Source organism: Accipiter gentilis, chromosome Z, assembly GCF_929443795.1.
Source record: "Accipiter gentilis chromosome Z, bAccGen1.1, whole genome shotgun sequence".
NCBI lineage: Eukaryota > Metazoa > Chordata > Aves > Accipitriformes > Accipitridae > Astur > Astur gentilis.
In genome coordinates, this window is record NC_064919.1 from 59,121,908 (window position 1) to 59,145,155 (window position 23,248).

General features: G+C 44.3%; 1 protein-coding gene across 2 annotated transcripts in view; it reads right to left on the bottom strand.

The window, feature by feature from the left end:
* KANK1 (KN motif and ankyrin repeat domains 1) overlaps window positions 1-23,248 on the bottom strand; it is a 122,269-nt gene that overhangs the window by 94,910 nt on the left and 4,111 nt on the right. Inside the window, exons 1-2 of one of the 2 annotated variants that reach the window (XM_049796633.1) lie at window positions 10,334-10,427; window positions 1,366-1,498 (exon numbers count right to left, since the gene is read on the bottom strand). The gene's annotated coding sequence lies outside the window, so the exon portion shown is untranslated. Of the gene's footprint in view, window positions 1-1,365; window positions 1,499-10,333; window positions 10,428-23,248 lie in introns of those variants that run through there. The other variant, XM_049796634.1, reaches the window with a different exon arrangement.

Below are 23,248 nucleotides of genomic sequence, written 5' to 3' on the forward strand. Positions count from 1 at the left end.
AGAGAGCCAAAGGGAGAGTCAGTGGAGTCCGGGTGGATGCACGTACACACATGCACACACCCCATCTAAATGGCAAGTTCAGCGAGAAATGAAGAAAGGCAGGAGATCTGCTCTTCCACACTTACTGAGTTTCACAGTTTGGGAACACCAGCTGGCACCCCTGCATCTCTGGGATCACTAGATTCAGTAGCCCTCTACCTGTCCCAACAGCTGTCAGCAATTCAAGGCCACATCTGTAAGGACAAGATTTACTCCACAGTCAACAGCCACACAAGCCATCCTCCACTGGTTGGTTTCACTCTGATTAAAGCAGCGAAAGCAGGACAAGACAAGAGTTAATCTGCACTGAGCTATCCTAAACAGTCAGAATGGCCAAGAGACTGAGCTCTTGAAGAGACAAGCTTAGTTTTAGGTGTGTCTTATCTCTCATCTGAACCTGCAGCACATTGCAGTGCACATAACAAGGAGGGTGGTGACAGTCACCAAAAGTAAATAAAAATAGGAGTCAGCTGCCACTTCAAACAGCAGCTGTCAAACCGGAGGGAATCCAGGAGTCAGTAACAAAGAGAGCCTTTACACTGGGATTACCCATCTGGATTTCTTTTATTACAGATTTAATTCAGGCCTTCCCTTTGGTGTTGCTCTTAACCCAATTTGTATGTTTGCACAGCAACACTTTCATATAGCCCTGTCCCGCTGGAGTGCTTACACACAGTCCCTGGTCACTGAAATGACTCTGCAGTGAGAGAAGACCATTCTGTGCACTGGGCATTGCACAGATATACTCTCCCTTGCTCTAGTCTGTGGCTGGTCTACTGTGCTGCTGAGAAAAAGCAGCAGCAGCACTACAGTGCAGTGGACAATCTAGCTATGAATCCAAAAGATGAGTACAAGATATGGGTAATTAATTAATGAAAATGATGGCAGCAGCAGCTCTAGTCAAAGCAGAATGGTCACTTTTCCAGCTACAGTTGCAGTTAGCTTCTTGCCCATATTTTTCCTGGTGAAGAATTTGTCTCAGCCTGACATCCCATAGGGACTGAAGACTAAATATTTTTACTACTAAAGCATTATTAATACATAGATAAAGGACTAAGGCATTCTAATGGAAAGGTATACAAGCACTTAAGAGTGTAGAATCGGTGATTTAGGAAAATAAACCAAGTCATTTCTTCATTGCATCAGTTTTTACCTTACTGAAGGCAGTGAATTTAGCCATAACTATCAAATACTGACAGTCAGGTCCAGCCTGAGACTTCATGTTGGTATGGTTTATTACAGAGCAAGAGGTGGGGCTGGGACAGTCTGTGGGACCGTGTCTATCATCTTCCCTTTGCTGCCTGCAAAAAAGAAGTGACTTCTTACCTTAAAACATTGTAACAGAAGTGCCAGTCCTCTCTTTCCTTTAGGCCTTTTTAAACATCAGAAATAATGCAGAGGCTTCAGCTAGTTCAATGCTTCAGCATTTGACAGCACATTCAGGAACCTGAGAGTCATCCTACAAGAAGAGAAATTACATGTTGGGCAATATATCACATGCTTAAAACAGCTGATGCCTGGTAAAGCCATAGTGCTAAACAATAACGAAATTACCAATCAGAAATATGAAAGGCTAAGTCATTTTTCGCTTCCATAGTGAAATGCACAAGCAATATTTTGGTTACGGCACCCTGGAAAGAAAGCATGCACCTTGCAATAGGTATGTCACCCTGCGCTGCCTTCCCAATTTAAATCGTCTTTGTTCCAACAACAGGCCGTGTGAGTGCACAGAAACAAAGCTCCAGGCATATCAGGATACACTAGCCATACCAGTTACAGAAACAGAACAGTAAGTGTTTAAGCAAAGGTAATCAGGTACTAGTGTGAACCGGGAAATGCAGTAAAAGCCCATGAGAGCTAAGCAGTAGCACTACATAAGCCAGGATGTTGGTGCACATTAAAGACCCATAGAAGTATTTTATGGACTGCAAGTAAAAGGAGAGACATCTACAGACTGGTTTGTCTCATCTCTGTCAACAGGCTTTTTTAAAAATTCTCATCTTGCAAGGGTTCACACATACTCTTAACCCTTACCGAGTAAAGGCACACCAACTGTGGCTAAGTTCATGCCTGCACCACTATGGCACATAAGACAGGTCTTTTCCACCACAGCAATTCAGCTAAGATGTTCTGTCACCAAGATTTAGACACTTATCTTTCAGCTCCAACTCACTTGGCATGTTTAATCCCCCAAACAAGCAAACTTCCCAAAACCACAGGCACACACATATACAGACACCATTCCTTGCACCAAGACATCCTGCCACACAGCTGCTCACAGGTACAGTCCAAGTCGGCTGCGCCCTGAGGTTGTGCTGATGTTGAACACCACCACTGCTAGGACATTTCACAGCTATGCAGGGATGGGGCCGCAGAACAATTTATCTGTTTCTAGCATGATTACTTAAGAGACTTCTGAAGATTATTTTCAGGGAAAAGACACTTCTACCATCCATGTTTTAACTAAGTACTTCCCTAAAGCTTTGGTAAGAAAACACAGTGATTGTTGTCCCGGTTTGTAAAACTACAGACGTATGGACTGAATGGAATACAACAGAATCATACCAGATAAGAATTAAAAGAGTTTTTATTATAAATTAATGAACTGGCACTGAAAGCATGTCACAGACCAGTGTCCCTACATATGTATACCATCTAATCCTACACTGTTTACAAATCCCTAAAACAGCCTCTTAAGGGTTAATTGTCTTCATAAACTAAAATAACATGTAGCATTTGAAAGTGAACTATAAGGGTCTGTCTGTGGGAGAAGGGTAAGGGGGATTAAGTGGGAGACCTTACACTTTGGAAACATAAACCATAAATGTAACATCTGTTACAAAACCAGAAATCCAAAAAACCCAAGCTTAGGTGAGCTTTAAAATAGTATTCAGTGCTCTTAAGTTACCCCAAGGAAGTGGGAGTCAATTTCTTCCTTCCGCTGTCTAACACTTCCCCAATACATTTAGTTATACTTTCAGCTATTTATATAAAATATGAACTTCTTTACACTGCATGTTAGCTATTCATGATACCCCCAAAAATGCTTTTCTTACATTTCAATGGGAGTGCATTCCAAGATGATTACAAGTATCTCCAGTTACATAATATTAAAAACTGTAATGCATTAGGAAACTTGAGATGATAGAAAACAAATTACATCCTTGGAGCTATATATTCAAAGATAACAGGAAGTACCACAACCATTGTATTTCTGTATGACCTCCTGCTCTCCACTTCTGTATAAAGTGTTACAGCGGTTTCCTATGAAAATTCTGAATATTTCAAGACTTCAGCCTTTATCTCCAAGTTGTTCAGTCAATAGTTACACATCCTGGACCACTGTTCAAGGACACAGGAAAACTGACTTTCAAACTCCTACTACCACACGCAGCATGCCATGTCCCCATGACATGTTGTCAAGATCATGCAGGTATTTCTCATAGGTTAATTTTGCTCCAACAGATTTCACCTTTGCACATCGTCCCACAGCTAGCCTAAACTTTATACCAGGTACTCTGTGCAATTCAGCTGAAGGGAGTGTTTATGTCCACACCTGATCCAGATCAGTTTGAAAGCACAGTAACTGCAGCACCAAAGGCCAGGACTAGGACACGGCTTTAGCTCCAAGATGAACTAGTGACAACTTTGCAGGAGTCGCTCCTCTGAGAAAGAGGACTGAACAAAAGTCAGAAATCCTTTGGGAGCTAAGATTTATCACATACCTTACCATTTTCCACACCAGATGGAAAGAATGCTTAAGTTTTGCTTTTTACCCTTTGGGGTAAAAATCACAGCATACATGCATACACAATCATCTGACTCCTACACATCCAAGCCCAACCAAAACAAAAAACATTACGCTGCACACCCATTTTTTCCCTTAAGGAGAGAATTAACCACACCTAACGGGTATTGACAAAAACACCAAACATTAGAAAACATTCTGATACAATGGGGATTTAAAAAAATGTATGTAGTACTGTAAGCAAAATTTGAATCTATTTAAAATGGATTTATGTATCTCATATCAAAAAGTAATTGTTCTTCTAAACTACCTCGCAAATGGCAATCCAAATTCATTCTCGGGCAGAAAACTGACTCAGTGATTAGCACAGAGTTCTAAGCAGAAGCAAAGAAAAGAAGAAATGAAAACAAACAGTAAAACAGTTAAGCAGAGGTGTAACATATACAAAGGGAACACATTTGCTGATAAAGCTGTCATTTTTACAGGAAGTTTTAACCTCGAAAACATTTTACATTTAAACAAAGCTTCCCAAAGACATGGTTTTACCAATTTTTCACAGAAAGTCTATGTACTTCACTGAATACTCTAGCTTGACAAGTTCTCCACAGGCAGGTAACACACATATTCCATCTTGTCCCCTTTTCCATTTTAATATTGTTCAACACCTCCTCCCACACACTCCTCCAACACATGCACCTCCCTCCAGCAGACAGCAGACAGATTCACTTATCTAAAGAGGAATTTATGCTGGTCTGAAAAAACACCAGGCCCCTCAAATGCAAAGACGTGCCTGGATAACTTATTGAGATGTTGTGTCAAACACTTCAAAGTCAGTTAAAGATGCACTGCATAGCATCAGAAGGGTAGTTACATTCTTGCTGGGAAGTAGAAATTATTTTTAAATAAATTTGAATTTGAAGGTAACACTTCCAGCAGTAAAGACACTATTTCCTAGTGGATACGTTCTAGAGTTTTTGGACAGAAAGCCTTTAAGTAGTCAAAAGCAACATTCAATCTTGGTACACCTCACTACCATAAGTTCTCATAATTGCTAAAGGAAATAACTAAGGCTATGTCTGCATGGCACAAAGCACCATGCTAATTAACCCTGCAGAGACACTAATTAATCTGGGCAGGACGCCACGGTAACATGACTACTCTGCTGCCTGGGGAATCTCCCCATGCCGTTGTATTGAAGTATCCTGCCATTCAATCACACCCCACCACCATCCCCCAAGTGGTCTCTTTCACATGAAAAAAGTCTTGCACCAAAAATGAACCCCCCCACCACGGAGGAGTGCTTCCTCTCAGAAGCTGTCATACTGCTCTGTCTTTAAGCCTGTGACCTACAGCAGACAATACCGAGCTGTACATTGCACTAATTCTTAACAAACAGTAAAATAACCGATCAGTATTACTGAGGACCCTAGGCTGCTACGAGGAGAGGGTGCCTCTACAGATAGCCTCCACGGCCCCAGCAGAAGGTGCAGGATAGCATCTCAGAGGAGCTATGTGTAATGATAACGATAATAGTCTGCCAATCAGCTGCAGCAATTCATCCTACAATGTTTTAATTTCTCAGCTGGTCTCTAAACAGAGCAAGAGACCCTGTAGACCTAGTGTAAATGTTTGTGAGTTAGTAGGGTCTAAATAGCAGATAAGGGTGTCCTTGTTAGCACATTAAAAAAAGTTAAATTGTTGCCAAAGCAACTTTCCTTTCAACCTTCTGGTGGTAAGTCCTGGGCTAAAACCAGAACACCTTATCTGCTGTACCTGATGCCACCTCTCGGTACAGAGACCAGCTCTTCACGTACTGCAAATGGACTCTGAACTTCTTGTGACTTGTTAAATCACATGCCATAAAGAATAACATACTCAGCAGTAGCTTGAAGTGCTTGTCCCAATAGGAACTGGGTTTTGAGCTGCCAGTGAGCAAGAGGAAGGGGAACATCTGCCATACAATACAACCTGCAGCAGAACGTAGCCTCGTAGCCTGCTCAACAGCACAGGATGGAAAGAGGCAGAAGGGTCATTCACTATGGCACAAACAAGCCAAAGTCAGGGAAAAGTGTTTCATTGCCAAGCAAAACAGGCAATTTCAGAGTCTGAACAGCTCCTGTCCAGTCCTCTCTTTCTCCTCCCCACCAGCCCACATTTACAAATGAGGCATTTCCAAGACAATTCTGTTCATATGACCTCTCTCAAGAAGCCCAGATCTTCTGCAAAGCACAGCCCCATAAATTTATGCATGAGTTACTGTAGCTGCATTGCGAGTAAACGGGATACACCAGCTCAGCTAGAACCTGGCAGGCAAGGCTGGCTTCTCACATTTCAGTCCATTTGCACAGGCAGAGGCCACAGCACAAGAAAGGGCAGCTTCACCTTCGTCCAGAATTTGCACTATAGCGGTCAGCAACTGATCACTGGTTTCAGCAAGTAAGCTGTTTCTTGTGGCAAAAGCACAGGGACAACTGTTAGTCTAGTATAAAGTCTGCTGCACTGAGACAGGGCGACCACATTGAATAGCAGCATCAAAACCCTCCTTGAGCCTTTCATGCTCTCAGAGTGGACAAGTACTCAAGTAAGTCTGCCAGGTCCAGCTGAGATGAATACAAATCCCACGCCACTGTAAAAAAGCATTAATTTATGAGAAATAAAACTGTATTTGGTAAGTAGGTGTTAAAGTAGCAGTTCTCACACTTAGACCCAAAGCACACCAGCTCATGAAAAATGGAAAGGTGTCATAAAAGACACATTTGCTGCCCAATCCCTTTCAAAAACAGTAAGACATTTTCACAGCCATCTGGTGCACATGTAAGTTTGAGACTGACTAATAAAAGGCTGTCTCCTTCAAAACTTTTTTTTTTTGACCCAAAGGCTGAGTGCAAATTCCACGTAGTATAAGTGGCAATCTAGGTAAACACTTCAGTCTCCAACCAACAAAAAAACTGGTCAAGATTGTGACAAAACAGTAAAACCCAGCAAGCCATACAAACAGATGTGCTGAATCTTAACACCTTTAGCTGTCAAGTCAGGTGAGATTGACTCATCATTCACTATACCCTCCTCAGAGGCCAGATACATGTCGCACTCCCTCCCTCCAGTACCTTCCCTATAAAAACTGTGGAGTTCACCATGGGCTTTCTGAATGGAGATCTTTGCTTGGTAGGACAAACAGTGCCGTGACACAACCATCACTGCAATGGAGATCTCCAGCTGGCAGACAGCAATCTGAGCTTTAACCAGAAATGGGCAAACTTCTGAAAAGAAACAGTACAAATATCCACTCTAACAACTGAGGTTGTTGCCATAGATGAAGATTTACTGACAGTGCTGGAGCTTTCACAGTGTTTCTTTTCTCCCATCTGCAGGGAAATCACTGCTCATGGACTTCAGCACCTATATATGGGGACTCATGTCCAGAGAGTAGGAGGAGGTAAAGCCACTAGCACACCCAAGTTCTGTTTGTGAGGATTTTTTTCCCTTTTCCACATATCCCCTTCTGCAGACAGATCTAATTCTTTGTTCTCTGTCTGCAGGACTAAGCTACCAAAACTCAGCCCAGATTTAAAAACATAATATATTTCCTAGGGCTCTAAAGCAGGATGGGCTTTACAAGGAGATCTTTATCTTTAGTTGAGATATTTTATGTTAGGCAAGGAATGGAGGGAGAAAGCATTGTCACAACTGAAGCACTGCTGTGAAGTTACCTAAAAGTGGTTCAAAAAAGAAGGAAAACTGGGAAGACCCTCAGCTACAGATCATCTTCATGTAACTTTCCCCAATACACTAGTTATATCCTGTACTACATCCCTTATCCAGTTATAGCCTTTGCTTGTTCACATTACCATATCATGAAACACCTCTGACAAGCAACAACATGCATGATAAATCTGTGCTTGCTTCCTTAAGGAGAGCAGAGATTAGGAAAGGGCGTGAAGGTCATTCTTTTGTCTTGCAATGGAAAGGAACTGGGAAGGTGGATAATGAAGCTGTAAGGGACCATAAAACACTATCTTGCTTGCCTGGTTCCTAGGTCAGATGGCCTCTCACCTACCTGTGGGACACAGGCACAGGGACACAGGCAGCTCCTGATGAGAGCCACATGCTTACTCCTCTGGTCCCATCTGAGCTGGGCAAGCAGGAGAAGGGTGAGAAAGGGGCCTACCAGCTTTTAAAAGGGAGAATACACTTCACTAAGTGATCTTAACCTTCAAAATCAAGTTAAAGATAACATGGCTGATTCTCATTATCTCCAGAAACAGCAGGTCAGAAACACCAGTAACCTTGGCAGACCCAAAAAATTCTTAGTTGCTAGATTTCAAGTGAAAAAGCAAACTGCCATAAAAAATTCTGCTCTGTTATGCTATTTCCCCATCCCCATAGAAAATGAAAACATTGCCCAGCTGTCAAGCATCACTACATATCTTCATGGGTGTATCACAGTTATAGCTAACAACAGTGAAATAGGTAGTTGATCTGCTCTAGAACCATGCCAAGAACCTGTACCTTAGGGAATCCATATCCCTCACGTATCCGTCTCCATATCTAGGCCTGGAGGTTGAAGCTCCCCTTAGTTTGGGACAGGCCGTGTCCTGAGACTTCAAGTTGGCAGGAAAAGAGACACCAGGGCTCACACCCTCCTCTGGCACCAAAGCAAACCTTGGACCAGGTCACTTGGCTTTGCAGCTCAGGCTTTCCATATGCATGTTGCCTAGCTGTCCTTGGGCTTTTCAGATGGATCCTAGCACCATCACCCTGGTAATATTCCAGAGCTTATATTCCTAAGGGATGGGCTTTTTGGAAGGGCTATGGTAGACCAGTCGCCAAAACCCAGCATTATTTGGGAATGACCCTCACGCACACCACACAATCCTGTAATAGCTCTGAGAAATTTCCAGTACTGAACCAAAATGAGAATAAGCCTCTGTCATATTTTCAGCCTAAAGCTTTGAAAACACAATGAATTGATGACCCAAGCTGCACAGTGCAGCAGGGTGGTATGGTCCTCACTACGGCAGGCTACAAAGAGAAGGATACTCCAAAGTGTAAACATAGTCACATACCACTGAGGGCCACTGTCATGGCAATGCTGTTTCCTTTGTGCAAAAAGAAAAAAAAGAAATATGACAGTTGTCTCATAAGATAGTCTGAATCAATGACTTAAACAAGAAAAGCTAAAAATAAAGTCATTCTGAGTTTAACACCTGTGAAGCAAACTAATCCAGAACAACCACTGTGTGTTCTCACACCTTCAAGAGCACCATGTTCTAGACATGGCGATTCATTTTCGACGAGGGGTGGTAGACAAAACCAAGCATTTCCAGGGATTCAGTGACGAGGACAATTAAGCAAATAAGCACATGGCCTCCAATGGAAAGGGCAGATTATTCTCCAGAGTCCCACCACTAGCTCTTAAGAGAACTGCTTTCCCCAATTCCATTTCAAGCCCTACCACTCTAAGACATTTGTCTGTGTCCCTCAGAAACAAAGCAGGAGAATAGCTGGTGTCCTAGAATGAGCAAGAAAGACTAACAAGGGGAGGACAAGTGTAAGGCATGCAGTGCTGGTCAGGATGTTCTTCTCTGTTGAAATTGTTATCATGGCTATGGCTAGGATATTCAGCAATGGCACTGACTAGAAACTCCACAAAAGAAGGCATACACAAACAACAGTACTCCTGTCCGTTCTGCCAAAAAGTAAGTAGGGAGACTGTCATTACAATAATAGCACTCTGTCTCTCTCTCTCTCTCTCCATACAGGGTGGTGGTGGTGGTGGTGTGTGGAATATATATACACTAAACACTAGATTTTCAGGCTCAAGCTCATGGACATTAAGGTTGTAATCTAACAACCTAATCTCTGAAACTTGACTGGGGGAAAACACACATGTGAACTGTGTGATTTTAAATGTTTCCCTCAAACAGTCAAAAGAGTAATATAAAATTGCAAAAATCCCCTCTACCCAAACAGTCCATAAAACATGAAGGTCACAGAGCAAAGTGACCTCGACCAATTCTGCTTGAAAAGTCGCAGGCTCTCCTTTGCAAGCACAGCCAGCAGAAGGGGGGGTAGGGAGGGGAGGGAGAGGACAGAGCGGAAAAGCAGATGAAAACGCCAGCACAAGCCTTGCAATGCTGCTTTATCATGTCAGTGCGAAGGCTCAGCGTGCTTGCGGGTGCTCAGGGTCACTGCAGATGAAAAATCGCCAACTTAATCGTTGTCCTGCCATGGCTCCTGCCTACCAGACTTTGACTTGTGTGGGACTATCTGGGCTGTTGCAGCAGTTTGCAGTTTGCTCACCAAAAAGAGATACCGACTGAGGGATTTCACACACACGTACACACACCCCCCCCTCCCAATACTTCCTCGACATTAAGTACTGCCGTTCAAAAACAAATCACCACTTCAAGCCACAAGCACTCTCCCATTTAGATATATTTTAAATAGTCCATTGGATTGTAATACCTAAACCTGCTCAGTGACACAAACCAGATCAGATTTCACTATTTCATGAAAAAGTAAAAAAAAAAAGACTAAACTTACAGGGCTGTTAGTCCACCGCTTCTCTCTAGCACACCGTACATCATTGAACTGCAATGCCTGAAACAGTAACTTGACCTCTCTGGGAAGGTGGGCGGTATTATACAAGCTGAAACATTAGAAACATGCATAATTACGCTGGGTATTTGCCACACATTCTTTCATCCGTGAACCAATATGAATGGAAAAGTCACACTGACAGTCCAGGCTTAGATTATGTGCAAACCATCAATTAAGAAGATTTTTCATGAGGCCCCAAGAGAACAAAACTCTTTAGGGCAGGAGAAATTTACTTTGGACTTAAGCTGTGCATACGTTACAAAGACACAACAACAGTGCTGCCAGCTCAAAGCCAAGACAACAGTGAGCTACACGAGGAGTTTTCAGCTTTCTTCCCCACCACTGACAACGTAGTGTCACTTTGTTCTCCTCTGACCCCACGCACCCCCTGTACCCCCTCATGCACCACTTCTGAGGATGTCTGCCAGGGCACCAGCCGCATCCTGTCACTAATCATCCACCCGTTCCTGCACAGTGACACTTCTCTTACACACCTGTGCCGTGCCTGCCTGCTCCTCAGCACAACCACACACCTCCATCAGACAGCCCAAGGACCTTCAGCAGAAGTAATCCATCCATACAGCTCGTTTGTGGTGAAAAGGGAGGAAAACTGATGTGCATTTCAGCACAGAAACTCCTACCCAGCAAAGATCTGAGTTTGCATCAAATCCTGGTTGGAATCACTTAATTGCCACTATGAAAGAGGAAGAATTTCCCAAGTCTTTTTCAGTATTTGCTTTTCCAGTAAACACAAGAGAAGGGAAAAGTCAACACTATAGTTTTAAGATTCCAATTTAGAAGTGGTTTGATAACAACCTTCCCCAAGTCATTCTCCTGGGAAAGAGTTGTTAAGGCACAGAGCTAATTAGGGCTTGTCAGTTAAGCTCCTTCTCCTGCTTTGTTCAGAAAACCTACACAAATAGCTTATCCATGGATAGACCTGGGGGCCTTTCACAAATATTTTGTATTCCACTGCAAGCTTAGGCACATTACATAAACATCTAGAGTACCCACTAGAAATGTGAACACCTCTCCCTCTGCCCTGCAGAGGCTGTCTTCATTACACTGTTTTATCAGCAGTGACAGGAAGAAGCCAATATTATAGAGGGCTTCCATCCAAAAAAATGTTGTAATCTACAGCTTGTCTATACATACAGGAGGGTTTGGGGGAACAGGGAGGAGGGGAAATTCAGGTGCCTAAACAAGTTTTCCAATTCTCCTTGTCAGTGCTTAACTTCTGAGAGAAAGTAAGTGCCTTGTATCATTAATAGTAAGACACTGTTTCCAGAAGGGTTGGAGACTAGACTGCTCTGGGGGGAAAGAGCAGTGAGAATCAGGTATGTTCATCTTTTCCCTGGCGGTGCAGTCCAGTTTGGAAACGCTCTGAGCATCTGGAACCCAAGACAATGTCAAGTCATCCTGGTGTACTCCCACACCACAGCAGACTGAGAGCACAGAGAAAACCACAAACACTGTATGAAACATGAGCATCTACAAAAGGTCCCAGCTGTGTTGACCATGCCAGGGCCCATAATTAATAAATCAGTTGCTCACAATGCAGCAGATACTTTGATACCACATTTCACAGCATAGCTGGATTGGAGCCAAAGAGCTACTTGCTATGTGAGCAAAGCTCTAAGGAGGCAAAGGCTCACAGTTTCTGGGACGCTTTCCCCAAAGTCCTAAAACAGCAACATTAGGACCTTCAGCTTAGACTGCAAAGATTCCTGCAGAATTGCATCTATCAAGCCTAACCACTGGGCAATTTTTTATGTATTTGTTTATTTTTCAAACCTGTACCTTACTGCACATTTCAGCAACTGCATAATAGGTACAGTTTAGTTACCTCAAAACATTCCCTTCACAAAACCAGGCAAAGTCCTCCTCTTCACTGCTACTCCACAGGAGAGCACTGAAAGCTTCTGGCGAGACAAAAGCAGTAGCAAGACAACCAGTGCGATATACTATCATTCACATCTTATTCCAATGAGTAATAATTACATAGTTTAAAAATTCACAAAATCAGTGCATATGTTAAACACGAAAGAAACTGTCCCTATGAGCTAGATGCTCTGAGATCACATTTCAAAGCAATGTGGTATCATTCTGTTAATCTTTTGGGAAAACCAGCACGGATATTCTGCTTCAGTGCGATTAACGCAGGAATTCCAGCCTCTCTGTTGGGACCTTCCACAAAAACCTCAGGGGTCAAAAGTAGCAGGTTGTATGTGTTGTGCTACAATGTTAATATATCTGTACTATCAACAAAAGCCGTCTGTAACAATAGGACCAACAAGTTTTGGGAGGAATGGGGAGGGATCTATATATACATGCTAAGGCTGCCACAAAACAGCTTCTACACAACCATAAGTGAAAAGTTGTTCTCCTAAAGGTTGCAGAAATTTCATTTTTGCTATGCAATCCGAAAAAAATTTACATATTTACTTCCATGTTTTATTCTCAAATACCCATACCCTAATCAAAACAGTAACAAATAAGTGACTGCTTTCTTAGAGCAAGGGTTAATCAACAAAATGAAGCCAAGAGAAAGGCAACTTCTTGCTCCGACAGTGAAGTGCTAGGCAGAGCGAGAGAGGGTTTGGGGGAAAGGTGTTGGGTTTTTTCCCATTGAGCCACGTCACAGTAAATCCTTGGTGAAACCTGATGAGCACAAGCAAACCTGCAGCCTGCAGTGACAATGCTGGTTCTTGCCCTTCATACTGAAATGGCCCTGCCCACCTACCCCAGCACCTCTCAGCAGAGTGACGGGCAAGGAGTGCTCCAGGAGAAGGGAACAACCTGGACAGGCAAGGAAGCAATGGCAACTGCTCGCCAAAGGCCCTGGGCTCCACCAGAACCACCGGTGAAAATTTAAACTGAACCCCACTCAGCATGCTTGGCATAAATAGCCTCAGGGTGGCCAGCATCAAGCCATGAAAAGAGACCATCAGATGAGTTTTTCCTCTTCTTTCTTACCCTTCGCAATCTGAGAAGAGTGAAAGAGAACACCAGCTAGGAAGAAGGCTGCTAATTAATGTCCTCACCCAGGCACTGCAAAGCTTCTAGCTGCAAAGTACCTGCTTACCTAGGAATAGGCACTTGACAGCATTTTAAGAAAGATCTTTGATTTGTTCTGAAAAATGCCATTAAAAGAGACACAGTTATCTCACAAGATCAGTTTTTCCCCTATCAGCAAGGAGAAAAGACAAAAGAAAAGCAGTATCGCTCTTGCCTACATTATTTTAAGCCTGGTTAAATTTCAGAGCACCAACTTATGTTGCACAGCGATTCTGATGACAGGTCAGCATGCCACAGTCACAGATGCTTTCAAAAAGATGACTTTACATGAGGAAGAGTCTTCATCTCTCAGGTGAAGAAGTTTCCATGATATAAACTCTCTGAATAAATTGCAACAGGGTAGAAATGCCTTGCTGCGCAAAAGGCCAACCAGACAGAAACAGGCAAGAGAAAGGATTTCTTTTTTTTTTTACTGTGTTACCACCTCCTGGGCACACAGAGTGCATGTTGAATGCACAGCAGATGTGCAGCTTAGCTGTGTTTTCTCACATCAATTTTTCATTCCAGTGTCCCCATCCTGAAACTGCTTTTCCTTCTATCCACCCAGCAATCTCAGCCACGTATTTTCCCCTGAAAAAAAGGATTATAGTTTCTGGCCTCACCACAGCACACAAAATTCATTGAAATCTGAGAAGCAAGAATGTTTTACTTCATTTGAATCTCAAGACACCTGCAGTTCAATCACAGGTGTGCAATTCCAAGCCAACAGCTAAAAAACGGAAATGTCAGGGACCAGATACTTTCTTAAACATACCAGATTTTGCTCTGGGCAAGCAATGAGAATACTGTTTGTTTTGTTTTTTTTCTTTTTAAAGCAGAGATTCTCGACTGTAGGATACACCATTGTAGGTTAATCAGTTCCCACGTACAAGCTCCTCTCTGATGAACTGACTGGCTTCAAGCCCTTCTTTGGACAGGTGACCTGGAAGAGGTCAGTCAGAGGACCCTGCAGATGCAGACAGGCTGGATCAGGAATGCCAGTGGCCAGAACCCAGACTGGCTAAGCAGGAATTACACAGCTATCCTCTGGGTGATTACTGAGCATTTTACACCAATGCTATCAGATCTGAAGAACTGGAAGAGAAGAAAATCCATAGGGACACATTTCATACTAACCTTGTTGTTCCTTCTCAAGAGCAGTAAAATGCCCTTTTTTTTGAGTGCAAAAGTGAGGGCAAGTCCTTCCCCACTTGGAATAAACACAGTTGTGCACATTCCTTTCTTTTATACTGTGTACATGTCTACTTGGCATCGCAAGCTGTTGCAGGATAACTCAGTTTGTTACTGATTAACAGCTCACTTCAAGTCTTTTCTGTGTGCTTCAGTCCAACTCTGCTCCTATCAGTCAAGCATCCTGACACCATCTGTTTCTTACGACTTTGCCCTCAGGTGTACCAGACAAATACTAACTCAATAGCCCAGAGTTCACCATGCATCAACAGTCTTCTTCCCCCCACTCCAGAGCACAAACCCCACCTGCTTGCAACTACGCAGTCCTGCAGCACAAGCCTTTCACATCCCCAAAGGCTCTGCCAGCAGCAGAGCAGGACTGTGGTCTTGCTGTCATCCCAGATTTCCATGCACAAAGAGACTAAGCTGTGAGTCAAGGAGAGGTGTCCTGTCAAGGGAAAGGCTCTGCCTCCTCAGGTACCTGTGGATACCTGATAGATACCAGCAGGTGGTAGATAGCTGGACCACCATGCAGTGTTATCATCTATTCACTTCTGGAGAGCAGGGCCTAGCCCTCCTGCCCAGAAAGGGGGTGTGTGCATGTATGGGGAGGGGTTACTTTAGGGTCACAGACAAACATAGTGCTTCAAATCTGAGACCGGGGGAAAACAAGGTACTTCGGGTGTATTTCACCCAAATAAAATGTACTTTTTAAAGAAAACAAATCACCCTTTTCCTACATATTGAAGGCAAGGCATCAGTCCTGCACAAATACTGGGACTGCCATCTTGAATAGTTACGCGGAACTATGTCCTGGCATGGACAAAGGCAGCACCCCCAGCAAGCTTTGCTGTAACAGCTGCTGAAAGGTGATGTTATCCAGCCCGTACCTTACTGCCTTCCCCACTGACCCACACCCCCCGCCCTTCCCCCCAGGCACCAGCAACCTCATTCAGCCTTATTTGCTTTCAGCACACAGCCTTTAACGAAAGACGACCTCCATCTGTGCCTGCAGCTCACGCTTCTTCCACCAGCGCTGCCCGTCCGCACCGGCATGCACACACCTGCCCTGTATCAACACCCCAGCTGCCTCCCAGGGAAAGAGGGAATCCCAAGCACAGGACCTCACCCCTTCTCTTACTCTTCTGCAACAGTGTGGTATTTCCAATAAAGTATTTACAAACACACACACACACACACAAGCTATGCACACAGCAAAGTCTTGCCCGGGGGTCTTACGCTACCGCGTATTTGCATTGTGCAATGAGTGCTCCTCAGTCCTGCTGTTGGCACAAGCCCCGAGAGCAGTGCAGGGGTGAAGTCACATCTTCATAGCCTCAGAAAGCCTCCAAAGGCCAGGGCAATGCCAACTGACATGCAACTGTCTTTCACAAGTGGAGAGAGGAGAGGCGGCAAAGAGACAAGTCGCTGCCAACACTGGAAGTTTGTTTGCTGGTGTAAGAGTTGTATCACGAGATAAGCTGAAAGACCTTCTCCTGCCCATCTGCATGCAACTACTGGCACACCTGGTCCTATTTCCAAATGCAGTCTCTAAGAGTCCATGCAGGCTGCTCTAAGAAATCAGTCATGCCAACTCCAATACGTTTTGGGCGATAGCCAGAAATCACTCCCGCATCAGGAGCGCTGGTCGTCCTTATAAACATCAGACAATATTTACATCTGCATCAAACCCGCAGTTTGGCAAAAACGTTAATTCACCCAAGAGTGCTTTGATCCTCTGACAAATCATTTCCTGATTCAAGTTGAAACAACACAAAGGACTTTGGACACCAACCAGCTGTCACCCTCGTGTTTTGAGCTGGCACTAAATCCCACACAGCCAGAGAGGAAAGATTTAGGTGGTGGGAGGGGAGCAAATGGCCCATTTGCATTCACAGCATGTGAGAAGTTCCTTCTGGAGAAGTGATTCCTTCTCTTGCTACCTATCTGATGCAAGCTGACAGAACAGGGATCCATCAAAACTCACAAACAGGAAAGGAGCTGCAGGACACTTCAACAGCACCGAAGCAGAACTTGTTGGATGTACTACAAATGAGGGGGTGACAGGAGATGGTTTTTCTTTGCTTTGGTCTCCAAAGGATACTTAGACACTGACAGATCTCCAAATGCAATGACCCCTTTGCAACCTTTGGGCCTGAGCTGAGCGAGAGAAGTAAGAAGTGAGATTAAAGATCTGAGAGAGCAGCTGGGAAAAGTGAAGGCAGAGCTGAGGTTTAATAGCCATCTCCTTTTGTCCTGTTTAAAATGAAGCATACACACACTTACTTGCAACCTAAAAAAAAACCCCACATGCTAGCAGACTGCTTTCAACATCCTCCCTCAAATATTCTCTCAGGACAGATATATTCATATTTTCCTGTGTTTCTACCAGCAAATATAGCACTTGGCAATTAAAAAGAAATGCAGCTCGGGGGGAAGCGGATTAGAAGCATAACTTGCTACATAGTTCTGGTATGATGAACCCTTAATTAAAAAAACATCATTAATTCAAGGTGTTGAAAGAAACAGTCTACAGAACTAAGTAGTTTCTTCCAGTCTCCATTCTCATTTTAACTGATGCGTTTTATTAGCAGGCTTTCAGAAATTGATTTTACGATCTCCTTGAATGAAGAGGCCATAATACACAAGCCAAAAAGAAGTGACTGACTAACTCTTGAGATGCTCTTGATGTTTATGAACTTATTTTTACTACGGGTCGCATAAAACTGAACTCCTGAAACTTCTCCTTGTGACAGACTTGTTACTCTTCTATTATTTCTCATTAAAACAAGTTTTGCTGACCAGGCAACTCTCAGATGTGCTGCTTGACCTGCCACCTGCCTAGTTCAAACTGGATCAGTGTCTTCGAACTTAGCAGGACAAAGGTATCAACTTGATAAAACTCATGCCTGGCGCTTTGAACTGCCTAGCGCCAGATCCAGAGCTGACATTACTCCAAGTGTCCAACGGGGCTCTGTTGTGATGCAAATAACGTACAATCCCCAGACACAAAAAAAAGTCATTAAACTGGAATTAGGAGTTATAAGTAACAGGCAACTTGAAGGAAAAAAAAAAAAAGTCAGGGTTAAAAGGAACACTGAAGAAAGATGTACAAAGAAGAAAGTAGGAAATGGTTGTTTACAATTACACTTCAGCAAACCTAAGGAAGCAGAGGACAGTGCAGCTCTGCAGCAGGCAGCCCCCACGGCACAGGCTCAGTCTGCTTTCCTTCCCGAGTGCAGGGCGTGCACCCCCGTCACCCTTGTCCCCCCATAAGCATGACCTGACGGACTTCGCCATCCAGCCCTGCCCCTGGGCTGAGAGCACCAACAGCATTTTAACTTTGCAGCCTCCTGCTCAGCCCGCCGGTCGCATGGGTTGGCAGACAAGGCTAATACCAGCAACAAGCCAGCTCTGTGTGCAACCTGGAGCCAAGGCCAGCTCGTCACCAGCCAAGCTCCCAGCAGCTCCCCAGCTGCTGACCAAACAGAGAATTGAGCAAACTGGGCAAGAGCAGAGGAAACAGTCACATGGTATTAGGTCAGGAGTTAAAATATCTCAATGACCTGCAACTTCTATCACGAACAGGACTGATGAATTGCCAGAGCCACACAGAAGAGAAACTTATCTACAAAAAAACCCATCCAGCTTCTGATGCAATTTCTATCACTCCAGATAGCCAGCAAGGTGAAAGAAGGGTCTCCTCCCTTCAGACAGAAATTAAACCATGACTTGAAATGAAGTTTTCAAGAAACAACCGAGAAAACGGATGGAGTTAGTGGAGAATTCCTAGATCACAGAGCAGCTCAGCATCTCAGTCTAGCAAGATGAATATTATCTCTTTTTCTTGATAAGAAAGATAACCAAGAGCCACCTTTGCCTGCAACTCCATCTTCACTTTCAATATCAGCACTGACCATCATTCACCTTGCCCAACTTCAGTCCCTCTCAGGCCATCCAAGATGAATTATAAACCACTCATGGAGCACAACAGCTTTTTTCCACAGTAACAAAACATAATTCATACTGAAACGTACAACACAATTTGTGGCTATTCTTCACCCAGAATGTAAGCAGTCCTGTAACAACCAGTTCTCGAATAACAGGTTAACTGTGAAAGGAAATCAAAAGATCAGTTCAAAAAAACCGTGCATAAATCAGGCTAGAAGAGTGTTCACAGCTAAGAAAATACCAGATTCCTGCAGAAAGCAGGAAGAGCTTAAGACAGCAGCCGGCAGAGCAAGTGCATGCCTTGTGCCACCGGCCCAGCTAGTCACAGCTGTGGCCAGAGCAGAAGGCAGCGAGAGGGCTAGTCCACAGCCTGCACTACCCAGCTGCAAACAACCGAGACTAGAGAGTACTCACAAAAGCACCTGTGGCACCTCAAAGCATTTGCTTGTTGTCAACCCTTGGCCCCCATGTGATTTATCCCAGGTTGGATTCTGCTCTGTTTCTGAGAAGACGGCAAAAATGCAAGTTCTCAGACATGCACGGACAAGACAAGATTCAGGCCAATGTTCCTTGCCAGGAAAAGTTCCCTCTCTGCAAACTGTCATGAAGTAGTATGTGTATCTTTTATTAGATACACATAAGTTTTCTTTGCAATGCTGAAGCTTGAGCTTGGTACCAAGAATAGCCCAGTATGTCATCTTTTTCCATTTCCAAAGTAGAATGTCTTGTAAGACTGCAGCAGCCTGAAAAGTCGTGGTAGTTGCTGCTGTGTTACAGTGAGGGGCAGCTATGTCTTCCCCCCCACCCCACCCAACTTGCAATGAGGAGAAAAGGAATTGCATGGCTGGCTCATCACTTCTGCTCCTGCAATAGCCCCTTGAGACAAAGTTCAAAACTAGCAGAAATCTGACAACAGGCTGAAAACGCGAAAGGAAGGACAGCCTCTCAAGAAAAAGTTTTACTTGTCAGATTGAACAGAGGAGCCTGAATTCTGTCAGGGACGGTTCTTTCACTTCTCCCTTTTATTTCTTCCATTTTCTTCTCGTTACCCCCCTTTTCTGTATTGTCTTAGAGATTTTGAATAAACAGAGCGAGCATTCAGGGGCAGGGTGAAAGAGGAGGAGCAGGCACAACTTGACAGGCAGTGAACAAAGCATGCGCTAGATAGAAAAGTTACAGGAAATAAAAGGAGTCTGGAGAGCCGAGACAGAGGAATAGCAAAAGCATGAGAACAGCCAAGATGTGAGATGCTTCACAGACATGTCTGGGCAAACATTCAAGGCCACGAGGTAAAACTACCAGAAGCCAGGAGTTACATTGTGCTTCTTCATACTGCAACAAAAAACTACCCTGAACAGCTCCCCAGCGGGTCCCACAGGCAATGCCACAACTTCCACTCCAACTTGTTCAGAGCTTGGAGAAACCAGTTGTGTTAGACATCCAGGCCTCCCCTAATCCCTCTTAATAGGCGGCCGGTAGTCAACCTGGCTTAAGTGGTCAAGATGAGGCGATGGGCACAGATGGGCCGATGAACTCACAAGCTTAGTCAGGAGGGTGGTCAGACGGCACGGACCGGTCAGAGCTGCGCATTGAGCTTGTTTAACCACCAGTATCAAAACCAGGATTTCTAACAGGGATATTTTAAGAAGCCTCCTATCTCAGCATTACAGTCAGAAGCTTCCTGATAGCTCTGCAGAATTATTCTCCTAATTCTCCAAAACCAGCAGGAAATGGATTTTATTTTTTCTCTGGACACTTCACTGAAACCTGCACCTCTGTGAGCTGTTCAGCCATCCCACTCTGGGCAGATGACTTTCACCATGTGGCAGGCTAAGCAGGTGGGGGGAAGTACCATTTTAACTACCTGACTTCAATTCACCTCTGCATGCAAGTCAAAACCATCTCAGCCAAGGCCAATCTCTTTCTAGCAAAAGCTAGGATAATATACTGCAGTTAAATCCTAACCTGCAAGCCACCCTTGCTTTAATTAGATTCAGTCAAATCCAGGTCTTTGCAGTCTAGACATGGTTTATCAAGTGCTTTTATGTGAGTAATTCATTCCAAGAGAACACAATTCTTAAAGGAATTGGAAAGATAACTCACCACATGTGAAGTTTTATCTGGAGCTTACCTCAGTTTTGGCAAAGAAAACCTTGCTGGATTTTGGCAGGGCAAAGACGGCCTAACCTAAGTATTTAAGCATCAGTCAAGCAAAGATTTTACTTGGGGAAGGAAGGAAAAGAAAATGCTCCTCTTTGACGCTAACACTGTTTCCGAAGTTTAGCCAGCCACAAAAGGCTACCTCTTCAGAGCAAGAGCATTAACATTACCATTTTGCAACACAGCACAGAAACATGAATCTTGAGGCGATGCAGAATAGACTTCCATCCCTTACTCTGGCCACTTCTGTAGCCTCTGTACTACTCTGGGTTTTAGGCAAAGGTACAAAGATTTACACAAAGGAAAGAGAAAAGGCTCATAGGGAGCACCTACTGCTTCTAACCTACAGTACAGATACACTGGTCACATTTTCAAGGACCTCCCATGCTCACACACCTATTTACAGAAACTTAAGGCAGGAACATCAGAGAAGCTTCATGGCTTGACAACTTCTGCGTTGAAATCAAAGTGATGAGATGTTCTAGCTCTGCCAAAGTCAATTTGACTAAGCTTTAATATATATACAAAATGGCTGTCAGATGACAGAAAATCCTTAAGTGCCAGCGCTACTGTGCTCCTAGATGTGCATATACACGTTATTTTATTGCTATTTTTGATTTGCTCAGAGAATCTCTGGCAGAGCATTGGTTAAGGCATGGGGAGTATCAGCCCAGTGTTTCTGAACAGTGGATATGTAGGGGAAAAGGCCTTACATACCCAGCTAGTTCTCCTACAAGGTAACACCAGTATCACAGGCCAGCCACTCCTCCTGCTTGTAATGAGACTCTCTCAGCACGGATACAAGAATGGCTGTAACTCGACATTGCAGAAATACAGTATTAACCAGTTCAATTAAGTGTTATACTTGAATGCACCAGTAAGCCTAAAGCAACCCATAAATCGTCCCATTTTTTACTCAAACAGTTGAAGAGATCTTATTTCTGCTACTTACTAAGGAGACAACCCTGGCTCACTTTTGTGATGCAAATGAGCAAGTTGCTTGGAGGAAGAGGGGAAAAAAGGTCTTTTAACTGAAATTACAATGAAACTTCCTCCCTAGACAATAGTCACAGAGACACCAGCACCCACTGAGCCTCCTCCAGGACTCCATTGCTCTTCTTCAGATCATGCAGAAGCCAAACCTCTGGCCCCTTGATTGCACATTGTCCTCACTCCTGCATGCCTCTGTCCCCTCACTCACCTGCAGTCATCAAAAAGACCTGGAATCACCCAGAACCGGCACCAGATGTGTTAAACTGTGCTTGAAACTGAGGGACATAAATCACTGCCCCCCCATGAAGATGCAGCTACGAGGAAACTCCCTTACCAAGCGGTAACAGCCTCCAAAGCAAAACACCATCCCAAATGAAAAGCGGCTCAGGAATGTGAGCTATGTGGGCAGGGGGGCTCTCATGGATGTTGAGGGAGGACAGGAGCAGGCAAGCTGCTTTCACAACCAACAGTGGTTTTTCTAGCCAGAGCAGAGGACCAGCCTAGCTGCCCTCCCTTGCCCCACGCGTGTGCACGCACACAGGCATGCCGGCACACGCAGAGCTTGGGAATGTGAGCAATGCAGACCGGGGGCAGAGAGGGATGGGAGCGGGTACAAGGGAAACAACACAACAGGAGCAAGAGGCAGCTGGGGTTGCTGCAGAGTTGCAGGACTCCCTTTAAGGAGGGGGAGGGGGGGGGGACATCTGTGGAGGGGTCGCAAGGCTCGACTGCATGCTGCAAACGAACCAAGGGTCCCTTCTTGTCCCGCTCAGCCCGTGCTTGTGGAAACAAAACTTTACATGCAACTTTGCAATAAACCTGTCTGTCATTAATTTCTACCGGCTGAAACAAACTGCAGGTCCCCCAGTTTTGGCTAGTTGCTGACATGAAAAACATACCAGCATCAAGAGTAATAAACACACGCATTTAACACTTCCTGAGCCATAGATCTGATATTCAGCTGTACAAGCACAAGCCTTTTCTCCCTCAGGCTAACAGAAGATGGAACTGCTACAGATAAAACGACCTGAAACCCTCCCAAGTCTACTTCAGCCAAAACCAACAACTCCTTACAGCGTGAAGAACGTATTCAGTCACCTGCTATTTTTAAGGTTCTTGCAGGACTCCATTTTATTTCTACCATATTTTCTTGGTCCACAGGTCTCGGTCCAACCAGGGAGTCAGTGAATAATGAGCACTGCCTATCTGGCTGGTGCTGCAGCTAGAATTGGCTCAGCCAGGAGGGGCTCATGCCCACGGCCAGCGGGCACCTCCCACCGCCGGCTCTTGCCGGAGTGAGCACCGACTGCATCTCCTTAGCACGCCTACCGCACAACTCGTGACAATCATGATGTGTGCACGGACACAAAGAAGTGTTTGTTTTCCTTAAATTTCCCCAGCTGAGAAGGCTCCCGGCAGCCACTAGTATTTTCGTTGATGTGACCGATCTTGCACATTGCTTAAAAACATGACAGCGGTCACAAGCAGCAGCAGTGATGGGGTGAG